Below are 18,316 nucleotides of genomic sequence, written 5' to 3'. Positions count from 1 at the left end.
TCTCCAGGGGATCTTCCCAACCCAGAGATCAAACCTGGATCTCCTGCATTGCAGGCAGATTCTTTACAATTTGAGCCACCAGGGAAGCCCATTAGTATAGTATTAGAATCATAAGTATAGTATAGTAAAGTATTATAGCTAGTATTAGTACCGTATAAAACAATTTCAGTTTAAAATCCCTTTTAAGTTAAAATTTAAATATCAACTAACTGCATTAAATATGTCTAAGCAAAAGAGTTTTTTCCCAAATATCCTTTGAGGAAAACATGATTTCAAATGTTTAAACACTATATCAACCAAAAGCATGAAGACCCTGGTCCCATTCTGCTTGTCTCTGTACCCAAAGCATTTGTCAGCCTCAGTGAGAACATGGATGAGTCATGCCTCTTTAATGATTTGGCATATAACTTCTGCTTCAACTTTTAATGTTTTTGGTATGAAAATTTTGGCTTTAATTTTTCGGGTATAAAAGAATATTAAGGTCAGAACCTGAACGGTGGTCTCAGACCCTGCACTGACTCTCCAAACCAAATTTCAGAATATATTCTTACATTTGCAGTCTAGAACCTGTACCTTGGATATGTCTCCTAACCACTTGCCTTCATTAGGCCAAACAAAAACAAAATCAGGGGCTGAACTAAGATAGAAAAGCATGTCGGTAAACTGAGATGTTGAGCTCATTCATGAAAAGTATGCGGGCTCAAATGGCCTTCCTGATGTGCAGTAAGTCACAACTCCACGAGGCAGAACTGTGCTGGGCTCCCAGGAGGCCTAGTCTAGCAAGGTGTCTTTTCCACTTGAAGCTGAATGGCCCTTGGTCTCCTGTCAGTCATGGAGATGTGGATGGACGGATGGATGGAGGTGCACTGGGCCTTTTGTCTTCAGGTGCAGTCGCAGCGATAATTTTCTGCACCAGTAGGAGGAGGGGCAGGGGGATCTTGACTCTGACCTTCATTTTTTAAACTTTATCTTTAACTGGAGGATAATCACAATATTGCGATGGTTTCTGCCACATATGAGTATGAATCAGCCATAGGTGTACACACGATCCCTCCCTCCCACCTCTCTCCTCATCCCACATCTCTAGGTTGTCACAGAGCACGGGCTTTGGGTTCCCAGCAAATCCCCACTGGCTCTCTGTTTTACGTGTGGTCATGTATATCTTTCAGTGCTGCTCTGCCAAATCAGCCCACCCTCCCCTTCCCCCACTGTATCCAAAAATCTGCCCTTTATGTCTGCATCTCCTTTGCTGCCTTGCAAGTTGGATCATCAGGGCCATCTTCCTAGATTTCATATATATGTGTTAATATACAATATTGGTCTTTCTCTTTCTGACTTAACATCACCCGGTATGATAGGCTCTAGGCTTATCCACCTCGTTACTGCTGCTGCTGCTAAGTCGCTTCAGTCGTGTCCGACTCTGTGTGACCCCATAGACGGCAGCCCACCAGGCTTCCCCGTCCCTGGGATTCTCCAGGCAAGAACACTGGAGTGGGTTGTCATTTCCTTCTCCAATGTATGAAAGTGAAAAGTGAAAGTGAAGTCGCTCAGTCGTGTCCGACCCCTAGCGACCCCGCGGACAGCAGCCTACCAGGCTCCTCCATCCATGGGGTTTTCTAGGCAAGAGTACTGGAGTGGCTTGCCATTGCATCCACCTCATTAGAGCTGACACAAATGTGCTCCTGACTCTGATCGTTAATTTCCACTGATCAACAGACTGATCCTCCCACTGTGTGGGAAAGCGAAAACATTCATTTTTATGACTGTTGTGGCTTTTACCAGCCAAAAAAAAAAGTTTGCAAGTGAGAATGAAAAGTACTACATACCTGGAAAGGCATTTTCTGCGGTATCTCTCAGCTGTTAAGTGCCTGATGCTGAAATGAGTGCCCTTAAAGAAAAAGAAAAAAAAAAATCTGTCTGCACCAGGTGAGCCTCTGCTAGTTTCCAGAGAGAGTAAAGGCCATTACACCCAGCTAGTCTGCCAGGCTGCCCATATCCCATATTGAGGTCCCTATCTATGGAGGGGGATGCATGGGTACAAATGTTTGGTATATTCTTGAATCTCTAATGTCCTCTTTTCTGAAGTTCTGAAGCTACTTCAAAAGACATAATGTAATTATTTGAACTCAAACTAATCTTGATGAGATTTAGGGAAAAGAACACCTTTCCCCCAAATAGCTTCCCAGGTACTGTCTTTAGTTTTGTTTCCAAAGCAGTAGCTGCCTCCCCTGCCACCCCTCGAAGCCCTGGTGTCCTTCTTCACCAGTGAACTCTTCCCTGGAACCCTGCCCTGCAGCAACCCAGCCCTCCCTGCCCTGCAGCAACCCAGCCCGCCCTGCCCTGCAGCAACCCAGCCCTCCCTGCCTGCCTGGACTTCCCTCGTGTGCCAGGAGCTCCGTCTGTTTTACAGATGACCTTTTCTCTTCCCAACTCCGTCTTCTTCTGGCTCGCTTTTGCACATCCCTTGAGCATCAGTTTGAACACAGCTCCCCATAGGAAGTCTTCACATCTCGGATGGTATGACTTCTCAGGCACTTCATGCAACCGCTTCTTGACTGCGGTTTTCCTGCTCTGAGTTCAGACACTATTTCTGTTTTACTATTGTATCCCAGAACCCAGTACCACATGTACATTGGCGGGTGCTCAATAACCTTTGATGGAAATGAAAGAGAGCAAAGATAGGAAGAGAGAGAGAGACGAAGGAAGGGAGGGAAGAACTGAGAGAAAGGGCAAAAGAGCACCCCTGCAGAGGCATTCCTGGTTTGTCACACCTCCTTCTCATGGCCTTTCCCCTTCTCTTTTTTCTCTTCCTCCTCTGTCATCTCCTCCTCATGGAAACACCGTTAAGCAAAGCAAAATTAAAACCACCCTTGCCTCAGCATGTATTCCAATTTGATGTGGTTTTTTTTGGTCCTTCTGGGTCCTGCCTCCATGATTTAAATATACAATTTCAAAGCCAGTTTATTCAACAAGCACAAAGCATCTTGTCTCTCTCATATACACCTCAGTAAATAAATGACAAAATATGTTTTAGGGCTTGAAAGTCTTACACAATTTTTCTTGTCATCAGATAAGTCCAACTTGACAGTGGCATTACAAAACTAAGACACTAGAAATAATATTTGGGGGTGCAGGTGGAGATGAGGTGTATCCTGGCAAAAATCTGAGAAAAATGTGGAGTTTGAGTAGTTAGACATTGTATTATCATTTGATTTCATGAGTAACTAATACTTGAGGTCTCCATTTATTTAAAGAAATAGATGCCTAGCATTTTAAAAAGAAGGCTTGACCCCCACCCACCCACCATCCTTGGGATGTAGAAATTAGAACAAAGATGTGTCGAAGCCCCTTTAGATCATTCTCTATAGGATAAAAAATATCCCAGGGTGATATAAGCTATAAGAGAGAATATTGCACTGTATGTGGATATGAACTAGATAAAAATTTTTCAAAGCAACTTTTCATTGTTTTCCATGAATTTACCTTTTTTGTGTGCAGAGAAGGTAGATATGAGAGAGCACAGTACCACAGCATTATGGAGGAGAATATTACATGTTCATCGGCCTTATTGTCTCTATTTCTCACTTTCTCACCTGCAGGTATGTAGTTCAGGGATGGCAGAGCTTCAGAGTAGGGCAAGAAATTGAGTGCAGGGTAGATTCACTCATGACGAGAGATTTCAAAAGTTAAAATTACAGAGTCAGGGCTAGAAAATAAGAGAGATTTACTTAGGCATTAAAGATAGGTACTGGGCAGTAAAACTGATAAATCCTTATTACATTGTCCCATAAGAGACTGGGCCACTCAGAGAAGTTAATGCTAAGGAAATTTAAAGCAAGTTAGAGGAAATACTTCTTCACCTGGTAGAATTCATTCTGAGGAATTTGCTGCCACCGGCAGTCATAAAATCAATCACTGCGTTGCATTTTTCCAAAGGGTAGGATAATATATGACCCACTCTTCTGACTAGTTGGGGAAGATAAAAGCAATCAATTCACCTGCTTCTAGAAGATCACAGTTGATTACAAGTGGGGTCAGCAAAAAACTGTCCCCTACACTTGATCAGGATAATTAAAAACTGTTTGCCCATGCTCACATGTCCTAGAAGAAACATTGAAATAGGATGCAAAGCTCAAATGATCTGATCTAATATGACAAATGTTTGTTGACAGGGACAAAAATTAAAACAATGAGAAAAAAAAAACTATTCCAGGAAATAATTTTAGATATCCCTAAAATATTTTTCATAAAAACATTTTTGTGATACTATAAATATGACATGATGCTTTTGGTTTTGAATCTGATTTGCTTGACTAGTACTCTCAGAGTAAATCTGCCAAGTTTGAAAACAGTTAGCAAGCATGACTTTCTTTTTCCCGATAGAGCATAGAGTTTAGTCAGAAGTTATACATGCACTAGAAATGTTAGCAAGGCAATGTTAATTCTGAGGTTGTCGTGTAGAAGATCAGTAACAAACCCCTGGATAAAGGCATCTCAGTTTAAAATTAGCTTTTCTTGTGAAATTTGCTTCACTTTTTAAACTTTTTTTTCTTGAAATTGTAATGTATTCTCTAGAATTTCACTTTTTGCTACAACCCATGTATCAAAAGTCATATTGTACTTTTGACATCCTAACATACAAACTTCTGAACAAGACACCCAAAAAGCCATTGTTGGAAGTATAGCTGGAGCCTGCATTTTCATTTGGGGACAAAAGAGTATAATACAATCTACAAAAAAATAAAAAATAAAAAAAGAGAGAGAGAGAAATTGTGCTAAAAAATTGCAAAGTAAAATAAAATCCTGAATAAGTCATAATAAAAGCAGATCTTGAATTTCAATGAAGTGTAGCCATGCTGGAAAGGCAAAGAAAAGTCATCGTTGTCACCTCCTGGAAACCGGGAAATGTTACTGACTTTAACAGACAGTGACCTGTCTAGTTTCATTACTCATGTTAGAAAAAAAAAAAAGCAAAAGTAAAGATAAAAGGTGTCTGGAAGTTCTTTCATGATAAACCTCCATAACTTGCAATAGTAGTTATAAGTTGAGCTTAAGAACATCATTATTTTCATAACCATGTCTTATTAAAACATTGTCCTGACCAAAAATTTCAACAATGAAAGAGTAAATGCCATATATGAATTTCAGGAGAGTTTTCTATAGTTGATATGGCACTGTTGGAAGCTCTAGAGGAATTCCTGAATTGACTCACGGGATAGCTTACTGCTACAAGCACTCCTTGTGGAGGGGACATTCCCTGGAGCCAGGCTCCCTCAGTTTCAGCCCCAAGGAAGCCATCAGCTGAGTGCCTTGGGCAGTTCATTTCACTCCCCTTGTCCCAATATCCTTATGTATAAAGTGGGTACAATAGTGCCTATGTCACAGGATTGTTTAAATGGATCTATAGTAACTAAAACTGTGTCTGGTGTATCACAGAGTGTTCAGTCAGTGTTATTTTCTTTCAATCCCTTGAAAATCTGGGCTTTAAAGGGAATCATCTTTTCCCTGCTTCCCTTGTGGCTTAGCTGATAAAGAATCCACCTGCAACATGGGAGACCTGGGTTCTATCCTGGGTTGGGAAGTTCCCCTGGAGAAGGGAAAGGCTACCCACTCCAGTATTCTGGCCTGGAGAATTCCATGGACTACAGTCCATGGGGTAGCAAAGAGTTGGACATGACTGAGCAACTTTGATTTCACTATCTTCCCCTGGGAGAGAATGGGACATCAGAGGTCATTTCTTCCTTTGTGGAGTTGGGTGTAGGAATGGGAGAAGTTTCCAAGGTTATACTCTCTCCTCTTTCTGGTCCCTAACCCTTTTTCTGCCTTCTCTCCTGCCAGTGTGAAAAGTGAAAGTAGCAGTCACTCAGTCATCTCTGACTCTTTGTGACCCCATAGACCCTAGCTTGCCAAGCTCCTCTGTCTATGGAATTCTCCAGGCAGGAATACTGGAGTGGGTTGCCATTCCCTTCTCCAGAGGATCTTCCTGACACTGGGATTGAACCTGGGTCTCCTGCATTGCAGGCAGATGTCTTACCCTCTGAGCCACCATGGAAACCAGCTTGTTCCTTAAATTCTGAGCTCCTTTATCCTGCTAAATTTGCTCACTCCTCACAGTCCTTGCATCTCCTCTTGGCCCAGAATAGTTGCCTATTTTCTCCCCCACCAAATCCTGATGTGGCTGATTCACACTCATCCTCCAGCCCTGTCCTAGGATGTCATCATGCTGGAGAATCGCCCCCATGCCAAATCTATGCTCGATGCTCCTGTCCACATGCTCACAGCCCCCCTGTTTTAGTCACCACCTCTTATTTTCTGCTGACTCTCTGTCCCCATCATTAGACCAGAAACTCCCCCTTGGCAGAAAGTTGGATCCTCCATGGACCAGTGCTCCTTGTTGCTGAGCTCCAGTTCTGACACACTGAGATGAAAGATAGCATCAGGACCAACAGGAAAGCCTGCCCCTTTTCAGGAACATGCTTCCTATTTCCCTGTGCGTTTACTCTCCAAAATCACTCACTGATGAGGCTCTGCTCAAAAGAAATGGATGTTTTGGCTATCATATTCAAAGCCGGTGTTACAGAAGAACCATGTTGGGGCTGCATGGAAATAATTGTCCTACCTTTTATAAAACAAACACTGGGAAAATCTATAATGCAGCCTGAATTGGGACAAGTTCAAAACAAAGTAAAAGGGGAGAAATAACTTTCTTTGAGATTTATTTAGTCTGAAAAACAGGGCTCCAATGGGTGGTTGTTTATATTAGTCTAAATTGTTTAATCATATTGCAGAGTTTATACTTATCTCCTAGAATATGCAGGATAGTATTAACCTTATAATCTGTTGAGTACAAATAACAAACACTTGGCTTTTAGTGGATGATCAGAAAGGCAAAAAAGATAGATCAAGAAATTAGATGCAAGAATGGTGAGGTCAAAGACTGATTCAGGCAATTTGCTCTCACATTTTACCCATACCTAGAAGATGCAGTTAATAGAGGCATGCTGCTGCTGCTGCTAAGTCACTTCAGTCATGTCCGACTCTGTGTGACCCCATAGACGGAAGCCCACCAGGCTCCCCCGTCCCTGGGATTCTCCAGGCAAGAACACTGGAGTGGGTTGCCGTTTCCTTCTCCAATGTGTGGAAGTAAAAAGTGAAAGTGAAGTCGTTCAGTTGTGTCCGACCCTTAGCGACCCCACGGACTGCAGCCTACCAGGCTCCTCCATCCATGGGATTTTCTAGGCAAGAGTACTGGAGTGGCTTGCCATTGCCTTCTCCGTAATAGAGGCATAAGCATGGAGCAATCCAGATGAATGATTCAAATCTTTATTTCCCTTTGTGAATGAAGGTTAAATAAGCATTTAGAGACATATGATGAGAGCAATACCTAGAATTTTGAAGCGTGAATTTACATACAGAGCCTTTGCTAAGCTCTGTCCACGTATTATTTTATTTAATCATCACAAGAATCCTATGAAGTATGGAATGGTTAAAACAATACAGTTGAATAATTTGAGGCTAAATGACTAAGAAACTTGCCCAAAGTCATACAACTAACAATCAGCGGTCAGTCTTAAAACCCTTGTTCATTTGACTCCTGAGTTTTTTCTCGAACCTTCCAGTGAACACTACAGCCTTCACACAAATTCAGATGTAAGATGTAGTGGGAAAAATCTGAGGTCTGGACTCCAAAAACTCACAGTAGTCATCAGTTTGAGCAGATCACTCCATCTCTGTTTCACTAGTTTTGATAGGAGAAAAGTAATATTCTTATCTGTCCTTCCTGCCTTCCAGAGCTCTCATGATGATCAAGTGAGATAGTTTACATGCAAGAAGTTAGGAAGCAGGAGTGTGCTATACAAGTATCAGTTGATAGAGTTTATTTACAAGCATAGCCTGTTGATGGATTTATATCTATTTAGTTGGTATTTAGGGAATATTTTATGTATGAGGGTTGCAATTGAGTTCCACCAAAACTAGATATGACAAGCAGATGAAAATGATGGACTTTGCCCACAGAGATAAATGGACATGATTTGTAGAAGGAACTGGTTGTCCCAAAACTGCACTCCAGGCTTGGGGCACCAGTAACTGGCATTTTTAGAAAGTTAGAACATCAAAGATAAGGTTCCTCTTCTGAAGGCAGTTGTACTTGGGATCAGCACTGCTTACAAATTAAGCAAAGGTAAATGCAATTGAATAACAGGGAGCCTAGGGATTGAAAAGCGATCTTGTCTAAAGAATAGACCAGCATCTCCATGTTTATTTACCTGGAGAAGACTGATCACTTACAAACTTTAAAAATTTTGTTTTATAGCTAATAGACCTTCCCCCCCACAATATATTTTTCTATAAAAAATTGTGAAAATTATTATCAACTTCTATTACATGTGTAAAGCTCTGGGAGACTGTAGTGTTAAAGAGAAGAAGGTAACTTGAGATCTGACTTCATCTATCAGATTTTTCCACCTGTCCTTAGCATTCTAGCTCTCTTTGCTTTCAACATAAAATAACACCCTTGGTGGTAATAATCTATTTTTCTCTCCTGCATTTGTTAAGTACTCGAGAATATAGTTGAGTACTGGAATAGATATCTGTAATTTTTCTCTGCCCAGCATCCATTCCTTCTTTATGTAATAGAAGCTGGATTTTCTGTTAAGATACCACCTCTTTTCTGTATCTCAGTCCTTAAGGTTTAAATAGAGCTGACTCCAACCACTGGGTCCAGCAGTTGAAAGATAACTGAGACCTGACCAATCAAAACGATGGTGACTTTTCCAACTCTGGGCATGAGACCCAATCAAACCTATGGTTATTATCCCTGAAATGTTTGATGCAACAACTACCAAGAAAAAAAAAAAAACAAGCTAAATTACAAAGCTATAATCTTTGAGGCACTAGTGGCCGTCTTTGCTGCCACTTGAAAAGAGTCTACTTGAGAATGATGTCAACACAAAGCAGAACCAAAAGATAAAAAAGTAATTTCCTAGGGGTATTATTTGCACATTTAGCTTTTCCCTCTTCTTTTCCATTACCAAAGGTAATATATTATTTATTTGATCAAGTCAGTTTCTACCCTGCTTCTGTTAGCTGCAACTGGAAGCAAGCATTATGATTTCTATTAGTTGCAACCATTAGCCCAAGGAGATGTATCAGCTGTACAAACTTTCTCTGTGTGACATATACTGACCATCAGTACTCAGATATCTTCCAAGGAATAGAAAGTAGATACAAAAAGAGAAATTGTAGAGCTGAGTTTACTCCGTTTGTTTCATACTTCTCTTTGCTATTGATTATCCCAGAATATTGAGTAATAAGGAACAGCCAACATGCGGATAGTATATGGAATATGAGAGGCATTCTTTTAATCCCATGTCTTAGTTATATTATTATTCCCAACTAAGGAAAACAAAAAGAGCTAAAAAATTTTTTTTGTATTTCAGAAGAGTATTGAAGACATAAGTTAAGCCTCAATATAACATCCTCCAGATGTCAAAGTGTGTTATATTTTTCTCAACATAAGAATCTAGCAAAAACATCCAAGGTAAGAGTCAAATTATGCTACTCCTCCTACCACGGAAAAGCTGTTGAAGCTTAGAGAAAGTAACCTAACTATTTATTTTACACCAGGAAATCCACAATGCTAGGAAAGAGGATGGAAGCAAAGCAGCTTGTACTTCAGTACCAGTTTTGAAAATCACAGCTTTGAATTTTAGCCCCAGGGTCACCACTAACTGGCTGTGTGAGCTTGTATGTGTATTCTCATTGCCTTGGGTATCTGTAAAATTAAGTCAGTGACATGCAACCTCCTTATTTCTTGTACATTATGTGTAAAGCACATGAGAAAAGATACTTGAAAATGACTTCAGAAGTTTCTGTCTAAGTACATGCAGGATATTGTTACTACTTGAGTGTAAAAAAAAAAAAATACTTTTGCTTAAGTAAGAAAAAGAAAACTCTCTGCTAGTGAGATATGGCCTGGAACTCCTCTAAGCCACAACCAGAAAATAAACTTTGCCTGGCATATGATAGAAAAGGATAATTTAAAAATCACAGCAAGGTCATCACCCTTCATTCACACCTGGTCGTTTCCTCTACAATGCTATGTACTGTCACTTCAGTCATGTCCCAATCTTTGCAACCCACCAGGCTCCTTTGTCCATGGAATTATCCTCCTCCAGGGGATCTTCCTGACCCAGGGATCGAACCCGCATCTCCTGCGTCGGCAGGCAGGTTCTTTACCACTAGTGCCACTATCCGTGTGCCATTATTTCCCACAGAGGAAGGAGTTAATTACTGCAAAAATAACAGCAGAAATAATAGCCAGTACCAAAAGAGCTGAGTTCTAGTACTGACTCTGTCACTGGCTTATTTTGTGACCTAGGACACAGCCCCTTCTAGTCCTTGGTTTTCCTGAAGGGATTAAATTTGTAATGTGGTAGACAACATGGACACTCACCCATATCTGGCTTTCTGCTGCTTTCCAACCACATAAAAGACTATCTTTTCCAGACTCCTGGCAGTTATGCTTAACCAGACGACTAGTTCTGGTCAACAGAGTATGAGAAGAAAGACCAAATGCTGCTTCTGGTCATGAAGCCTTTCAGTCTCTCTCCTGCTTCTGCAGTCACAGAGGATGCTACTAATTCAAGTGAAAGCATTAGTCGCTCAGCTGTGTCCAAATCTTTACAATCCCATGGACCATAACGCAGCAGACTCCTCTGTCCATGGAATTCTCCAGGCAAGAACACTGGAGTGGGTAGCCATCCCCTTCTCCAGGGATTATTTCAGGATGGTCCAGAAATAGATAGTAGAGTCTCCCTCATCTTGGGCTCTGTGTAGGTACATGGAACAGAATCCCTTTGCCAACCTGCCACTGATATGTAGAAAAAAGCCTTTGTTCTGTTAAATCACTAATACTTTAGTGCTAATTTGTTACAGCAGCATAATCTAGTTTATCCTTACAAATAAAATAATTTCCACGTTTTCTCTAAACTCTCATTGATACAATTGCCATGCAATATGCTTTCTATGCTGAGATAATGGATTTAGAGCAAAAAAAAGCTATGAATCCCACAGATCTTCTAGGATATTTTTCTTTATAAGTTGCAGGGAGAGCTAGAGATATAAAGATAAGGAAAGGCTCCATGGAGTTTCTCTGCCCCTAGGAGGGGGCATTCTACAGAATTTTCTCGATTATGCTTTCCAATTCCTCCCACCAGGACTTTTAAAAAGTTAAAAGGTGTTTTATCTTACTAAATATCAAAAACAAATGGGAGTTAAACTTGGAAAACACACATTAATACAAAAGTGAACAGAACAAAAAAACAAAAAATGGTGAACAGAACAGAAATGTAGCTTTAATATCATTAGATGTTACATTTAATTTGTTCATCATATTTATTTTCAGATGTGTCCCAAAGGGCTTGAATAATATTCTAGTGGCCTCTACCTATGAACTAACTTGCTGGGCAAATTCCAAAGTGCCTCTGCAATGGAAGCATACAACATGAGTAAGAAGAGAAGAAAGGGAGGAACCAGCATACCTCCAGGCCCGTTCTGGGTTTTCTTCTCTCCTCCCAGAGTAGGAGGAGAGAGAAGGGGAAGAGAGAGGGGGAAATTGAGGGAGAGTATTGGGATGGGTGAGAACACAAGAAGTAAGTGACCAAGTGACAAAACTTAACAAGATTAAGAGAAAAGAAGAGAATACGCGGGCAAACGCAGATGACTTCAAGCATGGCCAAGACAAGGTGAAAGAGCCAGCGGTGAGTGCGAGAACCACTTCTTGACTTGTCTCTCAGTAAACAGCCTTGAAATCTTCTGGCTGAACTATTTCTGCAATGGCCCAGGTAGCTCAAGCCTCAGAATTACCACTTAGAGATATGCAAGACCAACCATCAAGGCCACACTGATGGTGCAGGAGGAGCCTCCAAATGCATTTGGTCTCTTCAAGAAACCAATCAAGAGCTAGAGCCTAAGAAGAAAGAACACCTAAGTGGAAAGCCACGTGGAGCAGAAAGAACAGCATGAGTGTTCCGCATCTTCCATAGTGTCCATCCTTAAATCCACGCTCCCTTTATCTCATCTCACCAGGCTCCTCCTAGAACAGTAGATGAACCCAACCATGTCCTAATTATACTCCGTGACTCCATATTTTCAGATGATCTCAACTTGTCACACATGGTAAAGAACCTCATAGGGAGGTTCATGTGGGCAGGAAAGTGGCCTAACCGTGTAGGAGACATGACGACTCATCCCAAGAAAAGGAAATAACAATTTTTAAAGGATTGACTACATGCCCAGAAGTGGACTAAACCTTTCACCAGTTTCATCTGTTTTAAAATCCTGCATCATACTCTTTGCTTGCTTAATGTGGGGATGAGATTTCGAAGAATTAAATGAGTTCCTTAAGTTCTCACAACTGGTAAATGGAAGAGGTGGGGTTCTGAGCCAGGTCATCTGACCCAAAAGGCAGCTCAGGGCACACATCACACCCCAGAGAGGATGAGAGGCCACACGTGCCCTCACTGTCCACACTCACTGTTGAACGTCTCACACTATTTATGCCCCTCGATTCAGTGATGGTCTCATTCTCACCTAAGAATACCTTGAGTTTGTCAGTGTAGAGATAAATTTTGTCCTTCTCCTAATCCTTCACTTTTCTTGGTGACTTGTGTCTCCCCAACCCCAAACCTAGTTTTCAACTGTTTTAAACAGAAAGAGCTACTTCTTTTTAAAAGCTTGGCAAATGCTCCAGTGGGCTCACAATATTTCACAGTGGAAGAGTCGTTCACAAACAAACAGCCATGAATATTTGTTGAATGACTGAACTTTTAATAATTGAAGAGACCCTATCCTAGAAACACTCTGAAGCTAGTTAAAAGGTTGTTAAATAATAGGGAATGCTAGGGAAGGATCTAAATTCAACTTTTCATTTATTCATTTTAATTCACGCACTCCACAAATATTTTTTAGCCTCCTAGACAGCACCAGACACTATGTAACTTACTTCTGAATGATGTACAAGCTATCTATTGTTGTATAAAATTAGCCCCAAACTTGGCAAGTTGCATAAACACTTGTGATCTCACACAGTTTCTGAGACTCAGGAATCTGAGAACAGCTTAGTGAAGTGGTTTTACTTCTGGATCTCTTGTGAAGTTGCAGTCAAGCTATTGGCTGGAGCTCAGATCATCTTAAGACTGACGGGAGCTGCAGAATCTGGCTCCAAGTTCACTCTCCTACTTGTTGGCAGGCTCAGTGGTTTACTGGCTCTTGGCAGAGACTTCAGTTCCTACCCTTGCAGACCTTTTTGGTAGGCTTCCCAGAGCCAGAGATCCAAAAGAGAGAGAGCCGGCACCCAAATCAGAAGCCACCATTGCTTTTTATTGCCTAATTTCCAAAGCAGTTCTATGTCATTTCTGGGAAATAGGTTCCATCCTTCAAAGACAAGCATCAGAGAATCCATGTATACAATTTGAAAACCATAGAGGGAAGTTCATTAGAAAGGAAATTGCTAAAAAAATTTTTTTCATAACTTTTTCATTTTTTTGACTAATTACAATTAACGTGTGCTATTTTGTAACTTAATTTTCTGCTAACAAACTAGATATAGCCATGTAGTTACAACCTTTTCATAGGAGGCCCAGAAAGCATCAATCCCTCAAGATATCTGGGATCTTTAGATGAGAAATATCATTTTCCATTCATGTGTCAGGAGTAAACACAGACCCAAAGTTCCCACTCCAGTATTATTGCCAGGAAAATCCCATGAACAGAGGAGCCTGGTGGGCCACAGTCCAAGGGGTCACAAAGTATCAAACATGTCTGAAGCTACTTAGCATACATGCATGCATCCAAAGTTCTAGTTAGGCACCTTAACAGCTCAAAGAGAATGAGGGAAACTTAAGATGACATAGAAAAAGCTATCAGAAAGATCATCAGGGAATCTAGAAGCTGCCATCTAAATGTATTTCCCAGTGCAATTCATTTAACTTTTCAATGGTCTGATTGTATTTTGACCCACTGCACTCTTTCAAAGATTCAAATTTTCACCATTATCTTCCACGTCAAATAATGAATTCTGAAGCAGAATTTCCATCTGTCAGTTTACAGAATGCTGCATCTCATCTCATCTCTGCATTGAAATCAAGTCCCCCTCACCTTTCAACAGCCAAAGCACCACTTCATCGTCAGCAGTGGGGAAAGCCACAAATCAATTAAACTCACCATGGATTTGAGAGTACCCATGAATTGCACTTACAGTGGTGGTACAAAAAAAGATAGCAGCACAGGGTTCTCAACAAAAGCACGCAAGTCAGGCAATGGCACATTTGGGTTCAGTGACACTTTCCCTCTTTGCCTGTCTGTCACTCAAGCAGTGTTCTTCATTTTATTTTCCTAGGGCCCACTGCCACATCCACATTGCAATGGTCCACATCGCTTCATTTAAATCTAAGAAGCAAACCACATGCAGGTTTCTAAAGAGCCGCGTGTGGCTGAGAAAGCCTGGGGTTGGGAGGCAGTGCCCATAATCCCCTCCCAGAGCTAAAGAGGAAGCTACTCCAGAGAGGGTTCCAAACACAACAAATGCCCCTTCGAGCTCAATTTTGCATTTCATTTTCTGCTTTAAAATCTCTATTGGCTGCACATCTGAGAAGGCTTAAGAACATAATTTATTCCATATAAAGTTCCCAGTAATTTATGCTCACCAAGTTGGCAGCATGGGAAGACATTTTTCATTGGCTACCATGGAAGATTATTACAGACCTTCTTGCGTCAATAAAGATAGCACCGGCAGCCATACTTTATTATTTGTCTTCATTTATTTTTTATTGAAGTTCAGTTGATTTACAATGCTGTGCTAATTTCTGCCAGACAGCAGAGTGACTCAGTTTTGCACATGCATACAATCTTTTTTATATTATTTCCCGTTATGATTTATCCCGGGGTACTGAATATAGTTCCCTGTGCTATACAATGAGTTCTCAGTTGTTTCAGCTGTGTTGGATTCTTTGTGACCCTATGGACTCTAGCCCACCAGGATCTTCTGCCCGTGGGATTCTCCAGGCAAGAATACCAGAGTGGGTTGCCATACCCTCCTCCAGGGGATCTTCCTGATGCAGAGATCGAACCCAAGGCTCCCGTGCCTTTTGCATTGCAGGCCGATTCTTTACCACTGAGCCACCCGGGAAGCCTGTGCTATACAGTAGGACCATTCTGTATGTAATACTTTGTACCTTCTGACTTCAAAATCTCAGCCCTTCTCAGCTCCTTCTTAATAAATGTGCATTAATTTTTTAAAACACCATCCTGTACAGAAAGGGGATAAAAAGGAGCAAATGTAGACAAATATGGGAAACCTATTGAAAATGGGTTCATTTCCCCAGTATCCCCCACCCTGCCCCCATCCTGCAACACAAAATTAGTGCAGGTCACGTTTTCATCAAAATTCCGCTGTAACTCAAAAAGCAATATGGCTGGAAGTCTCCTGGTCCCTACATAGGAGTGTAGTTTTTTACAGATATTAAACAAAAATCTCTAAATTAAATTTGCCTTTATATATTCTTTTAAAATATAGAAGCCCCTGGCCCCAGGCAGCTGCCTTGGCAATCACAAGTCTGCTTTCTATGTCTGTGAGACATAGGTTCATTTGAGGCAGCCATAATTTAAACAAAAGGAAATGTACTAGCATCTCAAGTTTTAAATTCAAATGATTTTTATCTTTTTAATCTATAAATTTATAATTTCTTGTTATTTCTTAGGAATGCACACATCGAGAATAATAAATTGATATGTTAGTTGTAATAATTACTTAGATTCCTCTCTGTAGGCATACGGATGTGAACACAGTTCTCCAAGATGGAAGAGGTTACTATAACATATTGGTTTCCTTTCAGAATCTCAAAAGTCTGTACTTTCTATAATCTTCACAGAGCCACCAGAATGCCAAGCACTGACAACTGACCTAAAATTGGATTTCCCATCCTTTGCATTTGTATCATATAATCGTATCTGAATCTCTCATCATGGATTCTCTGGAATCGTATTTTGATATTGCTAATAGGAGAGTCTGACACTCTCTTTGCCCTGAGAGGTCCAATTTGCCTTTTTATGAGCAATGTAATCAAGATTGGATGATACTTGTATTGTACCTCAGCTGACTGGGTACCAAGACACAGTACCCCTGAGATGATTATCAAGGAAAACACAGCCTCCTCAACTCAAAGCAAAAAAAAAAAAACCAAAAAACTATAAACTTCCTTACTGAAGTATTCTACTGCTCCATTGAGCTAGGAACAACAATGAACATAGTGCTCAAAAATGGATTCTATTTCACTTATGAATTTCTTTGCAATTTGAATCCTAAAAAGAGAATTCACAAGAGAGAAGATGGTGGGGAGGATTTTTTTTTTTTTTAAAGGAAGAGTGTATTTAGAAAAGAATGAGAAGATGTCTTGCCACTAAGTCAGTGGGAATTTGAAATTACTCCAAGCCAAGGAGCCAATAGACTGGCTAAAACATAAGGTAGAATTCAGAGGGAGCTGATCATGTTTTGATCTCATTTTATGCTTTTCTTCATGCTTGTTTCCAAGATCTAATTGGTGCCTATGTTGGAGAATGTTAACACAGAGCAGCAGTGCAAAGGAAGGGCATCAAAACATCTTAGATTAATCCCGCTTCCAACATAGATTTTGCCCTCTCCCTGAGTAAGCGGCCATAAGATATTGACTTTTAAGAACCCAGATGATTGCCATTCCTTGGGTCATCTAAAAGTTGTACAGAAGCCTTGGGAAGAAGAAGGTATCTTAACCTTTCTTTAGTCCAGCTATGAAAGTATCTTGGCCAATGTACAAGTTATACAAGAAACGACAAAAACAGCAGCAAAACGTATGCCAAAAGTGAGTTTTGGTTGTATGAAAGTTTACCATGACTCTGAACGGTAGGAAGACCAGCCCAGAGAGAACAGTTAAGCCAAACCCTCATGCTGAGAGTAAGGAGAGCAACAAACTGGACAACGCTGATGTGAAGCCTCTAGTACAGTGCTTTTTCAATTTGTGGCTCTTGAGTGTCTTGTAAGTGAGTATCCAAGGTCAAGCAGGGGGCACAGTTTAATAACTATTGTGCTCAAATCTTTCACTTCAACAGGCTAGTTCCACCATGAATAAAAACGAGTTATTATCAGAACGTTTTCCAGTGATTACTCTGTGCGATCACAATTAAAAACCCAAAAAGATAAACCTAAAAAGATAGTCAGAGTCTCCGTCATGAACACAGACTAAAAGCCAACATCCTTACACTTGCAGCGTTCATTCATTCGGAAGGGACTGAGCTCTTTTTATGTGCCTGGCACCGTGCCAGGAGCTGGGACCGTGAGTGAAACAGTTCAACTCCCAGCCTCTGAGGGGCTTCCAGCCCCAAGGGAGAGACACACAGAGAGCGAACCAGAGCAGCATGTCTCGTCTGCTCTGAGAGAAGCGGAGCACTGAAGAAGCCGGTGGCACCCACTCTTCTGGCACTCGTGCAAAGTGAGGGATTCACTCTGGCAGGATTTTTTTGGTAATTACCCTCCTTATACTAATCTCCTCTGATATTGCCACAACCTTGTCCATGTCTGTGTGTCCTTCTGTCTGTCTTAAACCTTCAGGTAAATGCCCAAGGGACAAGGAGCTCAATTTATGCCCTCCAGAAGGGAATCCAAATGTGGCTCATCAGTGAGACTAAAATCCTCTCAAATCCACTCCTCCCCCATGAAAGTGACAGGGAGGCAGAAGACACACTCTACTTAAGAACTATAGGAGAAACCTCCAGCTTCTTCATACAAGCTCCATAATCCAAGGAACAGTGAACCTGACTGTCCCCCGGAGAAATGAGAACCCTGGGCTGACCCTCCCTGCCTTTACTCTGTGCCTCTTTCCAGCTGAAGTTCCCGTTTCTCTCTCCTCTTCCCCACCTCCCATGTTTTTGAATACCAAATGAAATCACCTACATTGGACATCTGTCCCAAGCACTTCTCTCTCAAACTTTCAAAGCTCCTTGTTCACATTGTCAGAGAGTATTATGCCCTGTTAGCTTGCCTCACTGATGCAAACTTAAAAAGTCCTCCAGGCTAGGGCCCATGACTTACTACTCTTTGTGTCCACAAGTGCCTCATACCACGCTGGGAACATCCTAACTGCTTAATAAGTGGGTGTTAAGTAAATGCAAAAGTGAGAAAGTTTCCATGGTGAGCAGGAAGATAATCACTGTTCCTCCTCCTCCTGGATTCCTGTGTTTTCCACGCTACACTCACAGCCCACCCATGCTTCCACCTCCTCCC

The 18,316-nt window shown here is 41.2% G+C and overlaps 1 long non-coding RNA gene across 1 annotated transcript in view; it reads right to left on the bottom strand.

Annotated features, from left to right (window-relative positions):
• The window catches only part of LOC129550237 (uncharacterized), a 38,881-nt gene that overhangs the window by 3,411 nt on the left and 17,154 nt on the right, over positions 1-18,316 (bottom strand). The window contains exon 2 of the long non-coding RNA XR_008684795.2: positions 1,827-1,888. This is a non-coding gene — a long non-coding RNA (uncharacterized LOC129550237). The remainder of the gene's footprint in view (positions 1-1,826; positions 1,889-18,316) is intronic.

The sequence above is a fragment of the Moschus berezovskii genome, chromosome 21, assembly GCF_049115385.1.
Source record: "Moschus berezovskii isolate FMDL1 chromosome 21, NW_MosBer_1.0, whole genome shotgun sequence".
NCBI lineage: Eukaryota > Metazoa > Chordata > Mammalia > Artiodactyla > Moschidae > Moschus > Moschus berezovskii.
Note: the sequence above shows the minus strand (reverse complement) of the source record. Positions and strands in the feature narration are given on the sequence as shown.